This window comes from Sus scrofa, chromosome 13, assembly GCF_054392235.1.
Source record: "Sus scrofa isolate SSC_HxYL_T2T_F1_AM1 chromosome 13, Sscrofa_HxYL_maternal_Yorkshire_Landrace_v2.0, whole genome shotgun sequence".
NCBI lineage: Eukaryota > Metazoa > Chordata > Mammalia > Artiodactyla > Suidae > Sus > Sus scrofa.
The window spans coordinates 103,690,771-103,704,918 of NC_139395.1; the positions used below are offsets into that span (position 1 = coordinate 103,690,771).

General features: G+C 35.5%; 1 protein-coding gene and 1 long non-coding RNA gene across 10 annotated transcripts in view; one reads left to right on the forward strand and one right to left on the reverse strand.

Annotated features, from left to right (window-relative positions):
• Positions 1-14,148, reverse strand: part of LOC106505379 (uncharacterized) — a 916,097-nt gene that overhangs the window by 699,009 nt on the left and 202,940 nt on the right. The gene's annotated exons all lie outside the window — the stretch shown is intronic.
• The window catches only part of AGTR1 (angiotensin II receptor type 1), a 45,282-nt gene that overhangs the window by 771 nt on the left and 30,363 nt on the right, over positions 1-14,148 (forward strand). Inside the window, 1 exon segment of the mRNA NM_001444897.1 lies at positions 9,250-9,334. The gene's annotated coding sequence lies outside the window, so the exon portion shown is untranslated.

Below are 14,148 nucleotides of genomic sequence, written 5' to 3' on the forward strand. Positions count from 1 at the left end.
AGGGAAGAGGGAAAATACACTGGCTTCTCCACACCTCAATCCCCACAGCCTTGGCCAGGATATATTTGTTAACTGAGGGGATTTTAGGAGAAGCTCTTCAGCTCCCAAGACTAAACAGAAACTCTTGCTGGCTCCTTTCCTTCAATCACCCCTCTACCTAGCACCCCATTCTCCAGTTCTTTTAAATGTCCAGCCCAGTCTCTTCACAGTGCCAGATACTATGTCTCTAAAAGACCTCAGCAAGTCTTTCGGAAAGCATCTCCTGACCTTACTTTGGGCAGCCCTTAGAGACCTGGATGAACCCATCTGGGGCCTCTTTACCTAATCTGTGCTGATGGCCTCATTTAGAATTAAACACCCACTAGCAGTCTCTGGAGCCCTCTCTCCTTGGTGAAAGTTTGGGTGCTCAATTTCCCCTGGGATCACATTTGCATCTTAGCTACATTTACTTCTAGTGTCCTTTGGGAAAGAGAACATAACAGTGAGGAAATCTGGCACCCTTGCAGCTCTGTCGAATAAATTTTTTGAGAAGCTTGTATCTCCTTCTAAAGGTGCTTCATCCCCAACATGTGTCTCTTGGTAGTTATCACCCAAGGATCCTGGGTCCTTGAACATTTTTTAGTCCTTAGCATAAGCTGTAATGCCTTTATAAGTCTTCTCTAAAAAGGAAACTGCATGTTTCTCTTGTCCCCTGTAGTGTTTCTCTAGCTCTAAAGGCCCGACGTGGGTAATCTCTCGTCAGGCTGTGGTAGATTCCACCACCCTTCTGGAAGACAGTGCAGGGGCGGGGAAGCACAGGGAGCTGGACGAGGAGACTCCCACTTAGCTGGCCATGTGCTATTAGTTATTTCACAACTCTGAACCTCAAGTCCCTGCCTGTACATTTTCCTCCAGTGATAAAATTCCTTGATTCCTTTTGTTTCCTACTTATTGCTTAAAAAATAAAAGTCTAAGATAATTACCCTTTTATCACATGTCTGTGGTCCTCAGAACTATCTAAATAGCTCTCCTGGTAAATGATCTGCTCTGGAAAATCATTAGGTCCAGTGTCCATCCCCCAACTTACTGGGGGCGGTTCCTACAACCCGGCTTAAGGCTCGGGGGGTGGTTCCAAGTTACTCCACACTTACTGGTTTCATGATTATTACTGTCAAGTCTGTTATCCACTCTGTTCCCCCACCCCCTTTTCCCTGCGTTCATTGTTCTTTGTACCCATCATGAGGCCTTGATTTCTAGCTCCATTTTTCTTTGAACTTATACTGAATCAACTGCTCCATCATCTAACTCAGAAAAAAACTAGTTTTGTTCTACTGATGCCAAAGGAAGACTTGTCTTCCTTGAGTTTTATAAAGTATCTTTCAGTCAACTGTTGCTTTGGCAATGCTCTGCATCCCAAGAGCTCTGAGCTTAAATCTTTCCTCTCTCTCACCCTCCTTCAGTGTTCGAATTGTGATTTTTGTGGATTGTTCAGGTTTCTTCCTTTTTTATTGACCTAGTTTGAGTAAATAAAAGTAAAAAGTTGTTTGTATACATGTATATATAACTTTGCTTTTTTTGTTGCTGCTGGTGCTTATTACACTGTTGTTTTTCTATGACCAATTGCTTGCCCTATGCTAGAGGGAAAATAATAAAAGAAAATTTAATCTGCTGTTTACCCAAAGCCCAGGTAAAATACTTAGCTGAGAAGGAGTTTGAAACTCCTAGTTAAAATGCATGATGCATGTCTCCTATTGTTTTATCTGTGCTGTCAGAGTGTCCTTTTCAAGCAGCTGACAGTTGTGGTATTTTGCTTTCAGATTTGTTATAGAGACCAAGATCAAGTCCAATCCCACTTAGATGTTTTGGCTATCTCATACAGGCTCCCAGTCTTAAGCCCCAAGCTTACTAGTTTACCTAGTCTGTTTCCCACTTGATTATAACTGGGCAATGCCATAGAGTATCCCAAGTAGGTTAGCATATTGAGAATTTTATTTAGAAGTTTGAAGTTCCAAGTGTTGGGAAAATTAAAAAGCTGTCTTCTGTGGCAAGAAACAAATATACAGACAGAGCCACAAAATATGACGAGGTATCCAAGGTGGATTAAGAACTCTTTTCTTCCCTGTTAACTACCAACTGGAAAAATCAGCTTTTTAACCCATCGCCATTGGAAAGTCCTATTATTTTTCTTCTAAATTGTTATAAGGTTTCTCTTTCAAAATTGCCTGAAGTCATTGGATTACATGAGTCGTGTTTCTTTTCACATAAGTGCTTATTAAAATAGCACAATAAAGCTCCCATAAGCAAAAGTAAATTTTGTTCCGTTTCCAGCCTAAATTTAGGTATCACTTTACATTTTCTATTTTATTCATGATATAATTTTTTAGCTACCAAAATTCGACTCCTCAATGAATATACAGAGCCATCTTAAATCAAGGAGTATCTTATAGGGATTTAAGTTAATATTCAATTGATTTGGCATATGACTACCATTATCCTATAAAAGCTCTAAAATACAACACAGACCCCCCCCCCCAAAAAAAAATCTAAAGCGCCATAAACTTGCCAGATATTTTACCAGTTGGTGGTTACTTTAATGACAAGTTTGACAATTAGAAAGTAAAGTACATATTTAGAACAATCATAAAAATCACAAGTGAATCTTGCTACTAGACATAGTTGTATAAATATTAAAAGTCCTTCTGATTTTGATTCTATCCCTTCATAGTAGCAATCACGGGAGCAAGGGTGGAATGCCCTTAATATAAAAATCAAAATTTCTTTCAAAATGTTTTACCAACAAAGAATGTACTACATATTGTAAATACTGTACCACTGCTTTATATAACCTTATTTTTATAGCTCAATTTAGAAAATGCTTTTTGGTTGGTTTCTAAACAGGTACATCATCTAAATGTCTCAAGTAGAAACAAATTGTCTAGAATCTGCTAATTATTATTTGTTTTTTCCTCCTATACTCAAAAATATTTTAAATTGTGTTGCCAATCTCATATTTAATTACTTTTCTAATTCTTACAAGTTGGAAAATGGGTAAGAAGTAGGTATGCTTCATTTTCAATAATCCCACTGTGCTTTCATATTCCAAGTCCCAATTCTAGATGTCCTTAAAATTTTAAATCATAGAATTAATACTCATTCAGTTTGGGTCAACATTAATGTGATTTCTTGTTCATTTTATACATAGAGAAGCTGCTTTGTTCTTCATCATCTGATGTTAAGATCTCATTTAGATCAATGAAGTAAAGTACTGTGACTAACTTCAGAATAAGAATATTGGAGCATACACATTTGGTTTGTGATTGCTAATTTGCTATCTAAATTTTCCTTAGCTATTTCCCATTTTATATTAATCAAAGCTCCTCTTATCTAACTTAGAAAATGAAGAATTATATCTATGAAATATCAACAAAAGTAGAAGATACAGAGGGAATACAATAATCTGAGTGATATTAGGCCCTAAGGACACACCAAAGTTTAAAAAAAAAATGGTCTTTGTCCTAAGAGAGATGTTGGTCAAGCTAAGTACATATTTAGATATGGGTCTCTCTAATCACCTCAATGCCACTGGGATCGGAAGTCATTTAAAAAAACAACCTCTTTCCTCCTACCTTTCAGACCAGATATAATGTCTAATGTGGTTACATTGTTTGATTCTGGCTACTTTAATAATAACCACCACAACTCTCCCTTCCCCATGGGGTTATAATTCCTTTGATGGTGTGCACCACACCCAACTGCATCCTTGTATTCTATTACTAAATGCTCCACAAGTCACTTTCCTGCCTGTTTGTTTGTGGCTAAAATTATAGACCATAAAATACATTTTCAGGTCCTTATATTGTAGAAGAGAAATGTTAGAGAGAGACCATTTCCTATTACACACAATAAAATGACTTAATATTGATGCTTTAGTCTCACTAATTGAGGAACAAAATATTAATACCATGTTTTTGGTCTAAAGCTGTAATGGCAAGGGAGAGGTAGAGAAAAAGAGTAAGAAAAGGAGAGATGCAAAAGAATAAAAGGTGGAAATATTAAATCAGCAGTTCTTCAAATGTTAGGGAGCAGTAAGACAAGCATATGACAATCACTTGGGGAGCATTTTAAATCTCTACATATTGTCTGTACTTTTCTTTTCCCTCCTTTCCCCATTTCCCCCTATCAAGAACCACATCTATTAGAAATTAGAAGCAACCATCCACAGTTACCTCAGGTGTCAAGGTCCCCAGACTAGGATCATGGACATCGTCTGGGAGTTTATTAGAACTGCAAACTCTCAGACCCAACCCAGACCCATTGAGTTAGAATCTGTAGTTTAACAAAATCTCCACATGATTCAAATGTACATTAAAGCTAGAGAGGTACAAGTAGACAGTACCTCTGGCTTGTTCATAATTACCTAGAAGTTATTTTCTTGGCTTTTTAATAAAGTAACATTTTGGAGTTCCCGTCGTGGCGTAGCGGAAGCGAATCCGACTAGGAACCATGAGGTTGTAGGTTTGATACCTGAATAATAAAAGGATCCAGCATTGCTGTGAGCTGTGGTATAGGTTGCAGATGTGGCTCAGATTTGGTATTGCTGTGGCTGTGGCCTAGGCTGGCAGCTGTAGCTCCCATTCGACCCCTAGCCTGGGAACCTCCGTGTGCCTGTGCCGTGCGTGCAGCCCTAAAAAGACCCCCCAAAAAAGTAACACTTTTAGTAAAGATAACATTTATTGAGCACATATAATGTGTCTTTAAATATCATGTTTAACTTTCACAACATCCCCGTGTAGTAGTCACAGCCTAATCCCTATTTTATAGGTCAGGATACTGAGTAGTAAGGAGATAAATAGCATCTCCAAATTTGATAACTGGTAGAGTTGAGATTTAAACACAAATTTTGATTCCTGTGCTCTGAGCTGCCATTCACATTGTCTGCTCTACACTAGATTTCTTGCTTTTTAAGGCCAATTAATTACTTAAGAATTTATTTAAAGTTATAATTAGAAATCAAATTATTCCCTCATAGAAAAAACAAGATCTATTGCATTTTCATTATAACATTTGCTTATCATCTTACCTTTAACCGCAATAATGAAGAGTTCTAGAAATTCCTTCTTTAGTTAGGAAATAAATACAAAAGCCATGATGGCCCATTATTTAAAACTTAAGATTTGATACCTCTATTTTTTCACATAACCTATCTGAAATTTACTTTTTACTTTTCAGTGTTCTGATGAACTTAAAAAAAGTTCTCTCTTGAGTTTAATAAGCCATTTCCTACATACATAAACTGTTCAGCTTTATTACTCTTTCAGCTTTTATTATAAACACTGATTTATCTATAAGCACAGTTTACAAAATTTTAGTTGAATATAATTACCAACCAGTCAGTCTGCAAGCAAGCATGACATTTTAAGCCAGTGACTCCCCAAATGATTTAGTCTCTGAAAGATTTCTTCCAATGCATGTAGATTCTCTGAGAGCAGTCAGTTGGATCTGGTCAAATGTCTGTGGTTTTGACAGGGGCTCACTGATGTCGATCAAAAGACTGAGGTGAGTTTGGGTTCCTTGTGATCATGTTTGAGAGGAGAGGTGTGTCACTGAAACTGAGCAACCACCATTTTCTCCATGATAAAGGGACATCCTTGGGAGACAGAATTTCACCTGCTGCTTAGATCTAGAACTTTCAGCAAAACTAACAGTACAATGTCTAGCTTGTAAGTTATGACTGAGAGCAAAATCAACCCAGAGATGCCATAAAGCCAAGCAGTGAGGGCTCAGAGGGGAACTCATGGCAGTAGACATCCTGCATATAGCAGGCAGAGTTTCTTAGTGCTAATAAATGATAAAGTACCAGTGATTCTCTTATGACACTTTATAGTCCAGGTGGTCTCACTAAGCCCAAATATCTGTGACTATGGTTGAATTTAATGGGAACACCAGGTTTTTTCCTAAATAATTTTTTTTAAAAATCTCAGCATTTCTTCTAGTAAACTTCATACATTTATAGTTCTATCACCACATATGCTTTGCTTCACTTTTTGATCCATACTCTTCTTGTTATATAATTCAAATGCATCTTATAATGCTTCTAAATCTATGTGGTATGCCACTAGAACAAGAATGTTCCATTAACCCAGCTTTAATAATCTAATTCTCTTTCCATTCAAATGATGTCACTTCACATAAAACACACTGTACCATGATGTCTTCCAGCATTTAACCTTCACACAGTTAATTGCTGCCACTTTATCAGGAATGGAAAAGAATCTGATGTGATTCCTACGTAATGATTTCCTGAATGTGTCCAAGCGTTTGATCTACTCCGTTAACAGAATGGATTTCTGAGAGAAACACAAAACTGTTCTTTTAAATTCCTATTCGGTTAAGCCATATGATGGGATATTATATAATCATTACGTATTTTAATATATTTAAAATATAAAATGACAAGGAAAGATAATCACAAGTGAATACAGCAGTGTAATAAATATAAATCAGGTGAAAGCCTATGTGTGTATATAAGTGTTTGGAAGATTCTTGTCAAAGTGCCATTAAGGTTTTACTTGGGGCATTGGTGTTCTCATGAAAATAGTTTCATTACAGTAGCACTGATTTGTAAGTAAAATCACTAATATAGTTTTAAAATGACTGCAAAACTGTGAGCCAGATAAGAAACACTTGGAAAAATATATAACAAATCTTAAAAGCTTTTGAGGATTATTAAGATCAAGGCTAAGATCAAGGGTGACATTTTTTCCCCCTCTTTTTTTTTTTTTTTTTTTGCATGTACTGTCAAAATTTTCTATAATGAACCTCTATTATACTCCATACTTTCTGTTTATCTTGGAATTTCTTTTCCTTTCATTCTCACACTTTAGGTTGCAGATCATAGACAACCACTATTACCATCTAGAGAATGATACTGGCAAATCACCCTTTTTTTTTTTTTTCCTATAATACATGAGAGCCTTATAGGAGTAGGATTTTACACCAGATTGGTATTTTATACGAAAAATCATCTAAGGAGAAAATTTTTGCTGTAACAACAAAACCACCAAAAAACAGGGATAAAAATAGATCCCTCTAATGCCAAAATCCTTCTGTATCACAATGTGATAATAAAGCCAGTGTACATGGTTGTTTAAAAAAAAAAAAAAAGGAACCTCTACACAGTCTTCTTGAAGGACTCCTTAACTTAAAAAAATTCTTACTTAAAAAAATCCCAACTCTATAATGAAATTTTATGAATTTGGCTATATAAAAAAACTAAAATATTTGTACAGCAAAAAGCACCATAAATTAAGTCAAAAGATAAACAAGAACTTGGGAAAGCTATTTGTCACACATTACATGTAAAATGCCAGTTTCCAGCATGAGCTCTTTAAAATGAAAAACAATGAACAATCCAATGGAAAAATGAGCAAAGGCCATGTCTGGGCAAACTAGTAGAAAAATAATTACAAAAAAAATAAGAAAACAAAAACAAATTCAACCTCATTCATAACTAAAAAAATGCAAACCAAAACAAATATACTTTTCACTTATCAGGCTGAGAAAAAAAATTAGGATTTGATACAAGCTAGATTTTTGGTATCATAAATTCATGTAATCTTTATAGAGGACAAGTAAGTATCTTTCAAAAACTTAGCGTGTAAACAATATGTGTCAACAGTTATGTTTGGGACTTATTCTACCCATATAATCTTGTAAGTACAAAAATGTATATGTGTAAATATGATCATCATTGAGGCTTTTTTAAAGCATCCAAAAAGGGAAAATTAAAAAAAAAAGAAAACCTTAAGCTCATAATAGGGACTAGTTAAATAAAATATCAAATTTCAGTGCAATGAATGGAATACTACAGAGCTCTCAAAATGAATGAGATAAATTTCTATATACTAATAATATAGAGAGTTCTGCTAGCTAAATTTTTTGAAAAAAGAAAGCAAAAGACAGAATATATGGTATGTAAAATGACAGAAACATGGATATATACATTTATTATGTATGTATTTACATTTTTAAAAGTCCTAGAGGGGTACATAAGAAACTGTTAGTAGTATCTCTGGGAAGTGGATCTGAAGAGACAATTAGAGAGTTAGGAATATTACATGTACTTGTATTTTATACTTTTGTGCAACTTGACACTTATATCACATGCATGTATTACACCTATGAAAAATTAAATCAGAAAAAAACTTTTTAAAACGATTTTTTTCAAGATAATCATACAAAATAATCATACATTAACACTTGTATAAACTTTCTATTAAAAAAAAAAAGAATCGGAGTTCCCGTGGTGGCGCAGTGGTTAATGATTCTGACTAGGAACCATGAGGTTGCGGGTTCGGTCCCTACCCTTGCTCAGTGGGTTAATGATCCGGCGTTGCCGTGAGCTGTGGTGTAGGTTGCAGACGCGGCTCGGATCCCGCGTTGCTGTGGCTCTGGTGTAGGCCGGCGGCTACAGCTCCAATTCGATCCCTAGCCTGGGAACCTCCATATGCCGCAGGAGCGGCCCAAAGAAATAGCAAAGAGACAAAAAAAAATAAAAATAAAAAAAAATATATATATATAAATTTTAAAAAAGTATCACATATCAAAGTTTAACTACAGGTTCACAAGTAAAACTCTATTAGGATATTTCTAAATTATTTAATAGTTATGTCTACATAAATTCCTTAAAAGATTGTACTATTTTTTATTCCAAAACATTCTTTTTCTCCTTCTCTAGCGTTAATCTAAAAGGGTATGAGGGGGAGTTCCCGTCGTGGCGCAGTGGTTAACGAATCCGACTAGGAACCATGAGGTTGCGGGTTCGGTCCCTGCCCTTGCTCAGTGGGTTGACGATCCGGCGTTGCCCTGAGCTGTGGTGTAGGTTGCAGACGCGGCCGGTGGCTACAGCTCCGATTCAACCCCTAGCCTGGGAACCTCCATATGCCGCGGGAGCGGCCCAAGAAATAGCAACAACAACAAAAAAAGACAAAAGACCAAAAAAAAAAAAAAAAAAAAAAATTAAAAGGGTATGAGGGGAAGATGTTGACTGTAAGCAGGAATATGACGAGGTTCCATGACAGACAGACAGTCGCTTAGTAGAGCCTAACTGTATATAAGGAAAAAATATGTTCTTGATATGGACCAGATAGATGGCTTCATTCCCTTCAAAAAACATTCTTAAGATATAGTGTTAATGCTTATTTTATAAGTTAGAAAATAAAAACTCTGACCATATTCAGTGAATCACATTAATTTTTTTTTTCTTTCCAGATTTGATACATGATAAATTGGTCTAAAATGGCCGGGTTTTTATCTGAATAAGTCACTGAAGTCATCGCAGAAGGTCTACATCCAGGTAAATGTCTTATACCTATAACGGGCATCTGTCAGTAATTTTCCCTTAACAACAGTGAAAGTAGCATAAGAAGCCACATACACCTTTATCAGGTGACAAAAACTGAGGAAGCAGAAAAGAATGAAGTTCCTATTACACTATCCCTTCCAATAGGCAGCTTAAGAACACATATATTTATATGATTTTAAATATAAACAGTGTCAGAATTACCAAGATATTCATGGATTGATGATAAACTATGTGAGAGATTTGCAACCTCTCAGCAAGAATTTCCTCATGGTCATAGGTAATGTTCTAAGCAGTGCTTTTCATACTATGTAGGGCTTTAGGAGGCAAGGAAGAAATGGCTGTGCTTTCTCGTTAAGCCACCAAATGGGGAATTCGGGCTCTGTGATGCCCCGGCACTCACTTCTATCTTTTTTTTTTTTTTTTTTTTTTTTTTTTGTCTTTTTGCTATTTCTTGGGCCGCTCCCATGGCATATGGAGGTTCCCAGGCTAGGGGTGGAATTGGAGCTGTAGCCACCAGCCTACGCCAGAGCCACAGCAACGCGGGATCCGAGCCGCATCTGCAACCTACACCACAGCTCACAGCAACGCCGGATTGTTAACCCACTGAGCAAGGGCAGGGACCGAAGCCACAACCTCATGGTTCCTAGTCAGATTCGTTAACCACTGCGCCACCACGGGAACTCCATCACTTCTAGAAGCATATATCTGAACACCATAACTTTAAACTACCTGCTCACCTTCAGAAAATGCAAATGTCTCAGTGTCTCATTCTTACAAAAGTCTCCCTTACCCCAAGAAGATATAGGGAAAAGGACTCTGAAATTGGATATAGAGGTACCCTTTAATTCCCATCAGTTCAACCCCTCATTGTAGCCATGCATCCCACAGAGTCACATAGTAGGGCATTATACTCAGAACCCAGGAGGGCAGCTGGGGACTGCTGCATGGATGCAACTCCTATCACATGGGCCTGTATGATATTTTTCATTAAAAGACTCCTGGATTTACTCAGCTATCAGGACCTTTTTTTTTCTGCTGACACAAACACAGCTCAAAGAACAAGCCCTCAGCTTCCCAAAATCATAAGGGAGACACTCCCTAGTTCCTCCAAGGAGAATAAAACAAGTAGATTGTCCCTTCTGAATATATTGCTGTTGAATTTTATCAAACTAGAAGGCAGATAGATGGGTGGTGGATGGGCAGACATACGTTAGATATGACTAGTCTTTTTGATTGACAAGTAGGAACAACTTGCTGGAAGGCACTCCACACTGGTGTTAGGAAACTATTTAGGACTGCCTTAATCTTGGAGACAAAAATAGTAACATTCTACAGAGTTCTGCCACTACAACTCTTTAGGGGTTTTTTTGTGAGGTGTAGTTAAACTTAGAAAGCTGGGCCATGTATACTTTCAGCAAAAATCCAGCTCTGGAAAAAGTACATTAAAATATATGTCCTAGTTAGGAAGACACTAAGACTGGAAGCTTCATTTTACACCCTAAGAGTACTGAACAGAAGGAGCTCTTTGTCCATAATACCCCATCAGCCTTAAAGCGGAAGAATCACATCAGTTATACGGCAGGTTCCTGCTGGAAATGATTCTTAAACCAGACTCTCTTCTCCTATATATTGGTTTCTTCTTAACATTCACACTTTTGTAGCCAAACTTACCAAATAACTATGACACTTTGCTTAGAAATAAGAAAACATTCTGTAAAATTTTAAACTTTTATAAATACTTGTTTCAGATGAATTCAGTAAAACATGCTTAATATTAAGTTACTTTTTGTTAAAGAACTAATGCCATACCTATTGTACTACTAACTAGCAACTTTGTCTTTGGTTTCCTGCGAAAGACTCTCCAAGGCCCCATTCCAATCCACCGTCATTACAGTGCAGTAAAAAAGTGTTTTCTAAGGGCCTTCTGAACTTCGTATTGTCACTTTAAAACTTTCACCAATTTACAACTACAGAACTTTGATCTCTTATTGATTTAAACCAGTAATGTGTAAACAGCATTTCAGAGCTTGTTTTACAGAACCAAAAATATTTAGGCTGAAATCTACTTATGATAAATGGGGAAAACCTGGTTAGGACATAATAAAAGAACGAAGACCATATCCAGTGGCTTAAAATCTATAGACATGCACTGTCCAATACAGTAACCACTTGCCCCATGTAGCTATTTAAATTAATTATAAGAAGTGAAATTAAAAATTCAATTCCTCATTTGTACTAGCCACATTTCAAGTTCTCAATAGACACATGTAGTTAGTGGCTACTGTACTGCATGGATATAAAATATTTCCCTCATTATAGAAAGTTATTAAGACAGTACTGATATAAACAAATTATTAGTAATGCAATAGTCTTTCATTGCTACTTGGTAAGAAAATTTATGCTCTTTTATACTTATTTGGAAATTTCAAAATATTTTTTTAAATTCTAATTTTCTTAGTTGTAGGTTATCTGGCATATATTTCTCACAGGCCCCTTTTTCTTTTTCCTGCTTATTATTATATTAAATATATGGGATTGAATATTTTAATTATTTATTTAAATATTTTATGTAATCTTCTGAAGTTAGAGGTTTCTGTTTCCTTAAAAATTATGAAAAGTGGTAACAGTTATGTTGACTTTTTCATCTGAATCACTGACATTTCCAAATAAACACTGGAAAAGATGTAGGATCATTTTTAAAGACTAATAGTTTTTCTTTATTCTTTATATTCTGTAAGATTTTATTTTTTCTACAATGATAGATTGTACTGGTTAAATAAAGCTGATTTATGTTTTTTAAACAATTGGAGAACCAAACAAAATAATTAGGCCATTTCTTTCTTTTTTTCTTTTTTTATGGAAATATGTAATATATTAATAGTCTCCATTTTGATTTCAAAATTGTATATATCACATATAACAAGTTTATTTTTAATTTTTAATTAACAGTCACCCCTTATATAGTGTATTCATTTTCCACTAATATAACCCCATTATTTAACATCAGTCTCAATTACTTTTCAGTCACTTATACCTAGTAGTTCACTTAAATTTGGTTCCTAGACTAATGGTTGTATGTTACACAAGGCAAGAAATTAAAAACAAATTTATCTTTGAGACATTGAAGCATCAAAGAATTGAAATATCTATATAACTAATATGAAAAAGGCATATAAGTAGCCAGGCAATATTCTCTTTACTCATTTAATAGTATCATTTTTCAATGAAAACATTGATAATAGAAGTTTGGACAGAGTTTGGAATTGTTAAATATGAATCCCAGAGTCTTACAAATGAAAAGAAGGCAAAGTTAAAGGTTAGCCATTTGTAGTGGGTTTTTTTCCCTCAAAAAACAAAAAAATAGCTTTCTTTATAGAATAACAGATTTACTCCAAATAAGCTGTTATTCACACAGTTTATCTACATTAACATTGTTCCTAGGTTTAAATAATATAGCCAGATATACTTGTCTTACAACTATTTAAAAGATTCTAATTTAAATTGGATTACCATTCATATTTTTAACACTTAAAAGAGCCCAGAAAACCAAAATTAGAGGTTTTGTTTTGCTTGCCAGCACTTTTCACTATTACCCAAGGTGTTGTCATCCTCTCCCTTCGACTAGATAATCATTCCTTTTAAGACTCTTATGATGATTTAGATATATAGAAGTCATTTTTTTAAGTTCCAGAAAGATCTAGGATATCTCAGAAATGTAATGGTACAGTGGAGACCTGGTGGAAGGTAACCAGTTATCCAGAAGTAGGTCTTTGACACCTTTTCAGAATTTAAACAAAATATTGGACTTGTCCAGGGTGTCCCTGGGATGACAGAAACAATGTCATAGGGCAGGTCCAAAATCCATCAGGAGCAGCCTTCCTCTTCCTCTTATCTGAGGAAAAATCAAAACACTTCTGCACACAGCATGGGCCACCATAAAAAGTAAACAAAGCCACTGTAGACAAAACCAGGCAGCGGGTAAAGGCTGTCTTTTGACCTAAAGTCTGAAACCCGGCGCTTCAGCGATTCTCCAGGCCAAAGAGGGAGAAAGGTTTGGGCATTTTTGCTGCTTCTTGGTCTCTCCAGTGCAGTCACTGTACAGAGCAGGAGGATAAAACAACTGAGTATCTTCTTTAATGATGCCACTAATGATGTGAAGGAGGAAATCCAACCTGCTTTGGCAGTGTGAAAGTGATGAAATTTGCATCATTAATGACAACAGCTTCTTATGTGATATATAAGATTATTCTATGACACTAAGGGCCCAACCATATGTTATTCAACTCTAAACCTATTAATGAATGCTCATCTTTGTTTTACATAGACCATATTTAATTGTAGACAACTGAACAAATAGGGAATTTTGGAAATAGCCCTGTGTTAAGTACTGACCCATAATGCATCTACTTATTTTGTGGCAATTAAAGTAGTTAGATAGGCTTCCCCTAGATTTCTGCTAGAATTTAGATTTAATTAGAGGGATGAATTAGACATATAGCATCTGAATTAAAGGGTAAGAAATACAATTAAATAAAGGAAAATTTACACTATATATAATAAATGTCAATACATTTAAAAATTGATTTTAGCTTCCTTTATATGACAAACATAAGACTTAATTTAACATCTTAAAATGAAGAAATTTATATGCAACCTATTTTGTGATTTTCACCTTCTTAGAAGGATGTTTTGATATATTTAACTTTCATGTTTAATCTTTTTTTTCCTTTTTTTCAGTTTCTATGGTATCACTATCCATCAATCCATATTGGTTTTACACACACACACACACACACACACACACA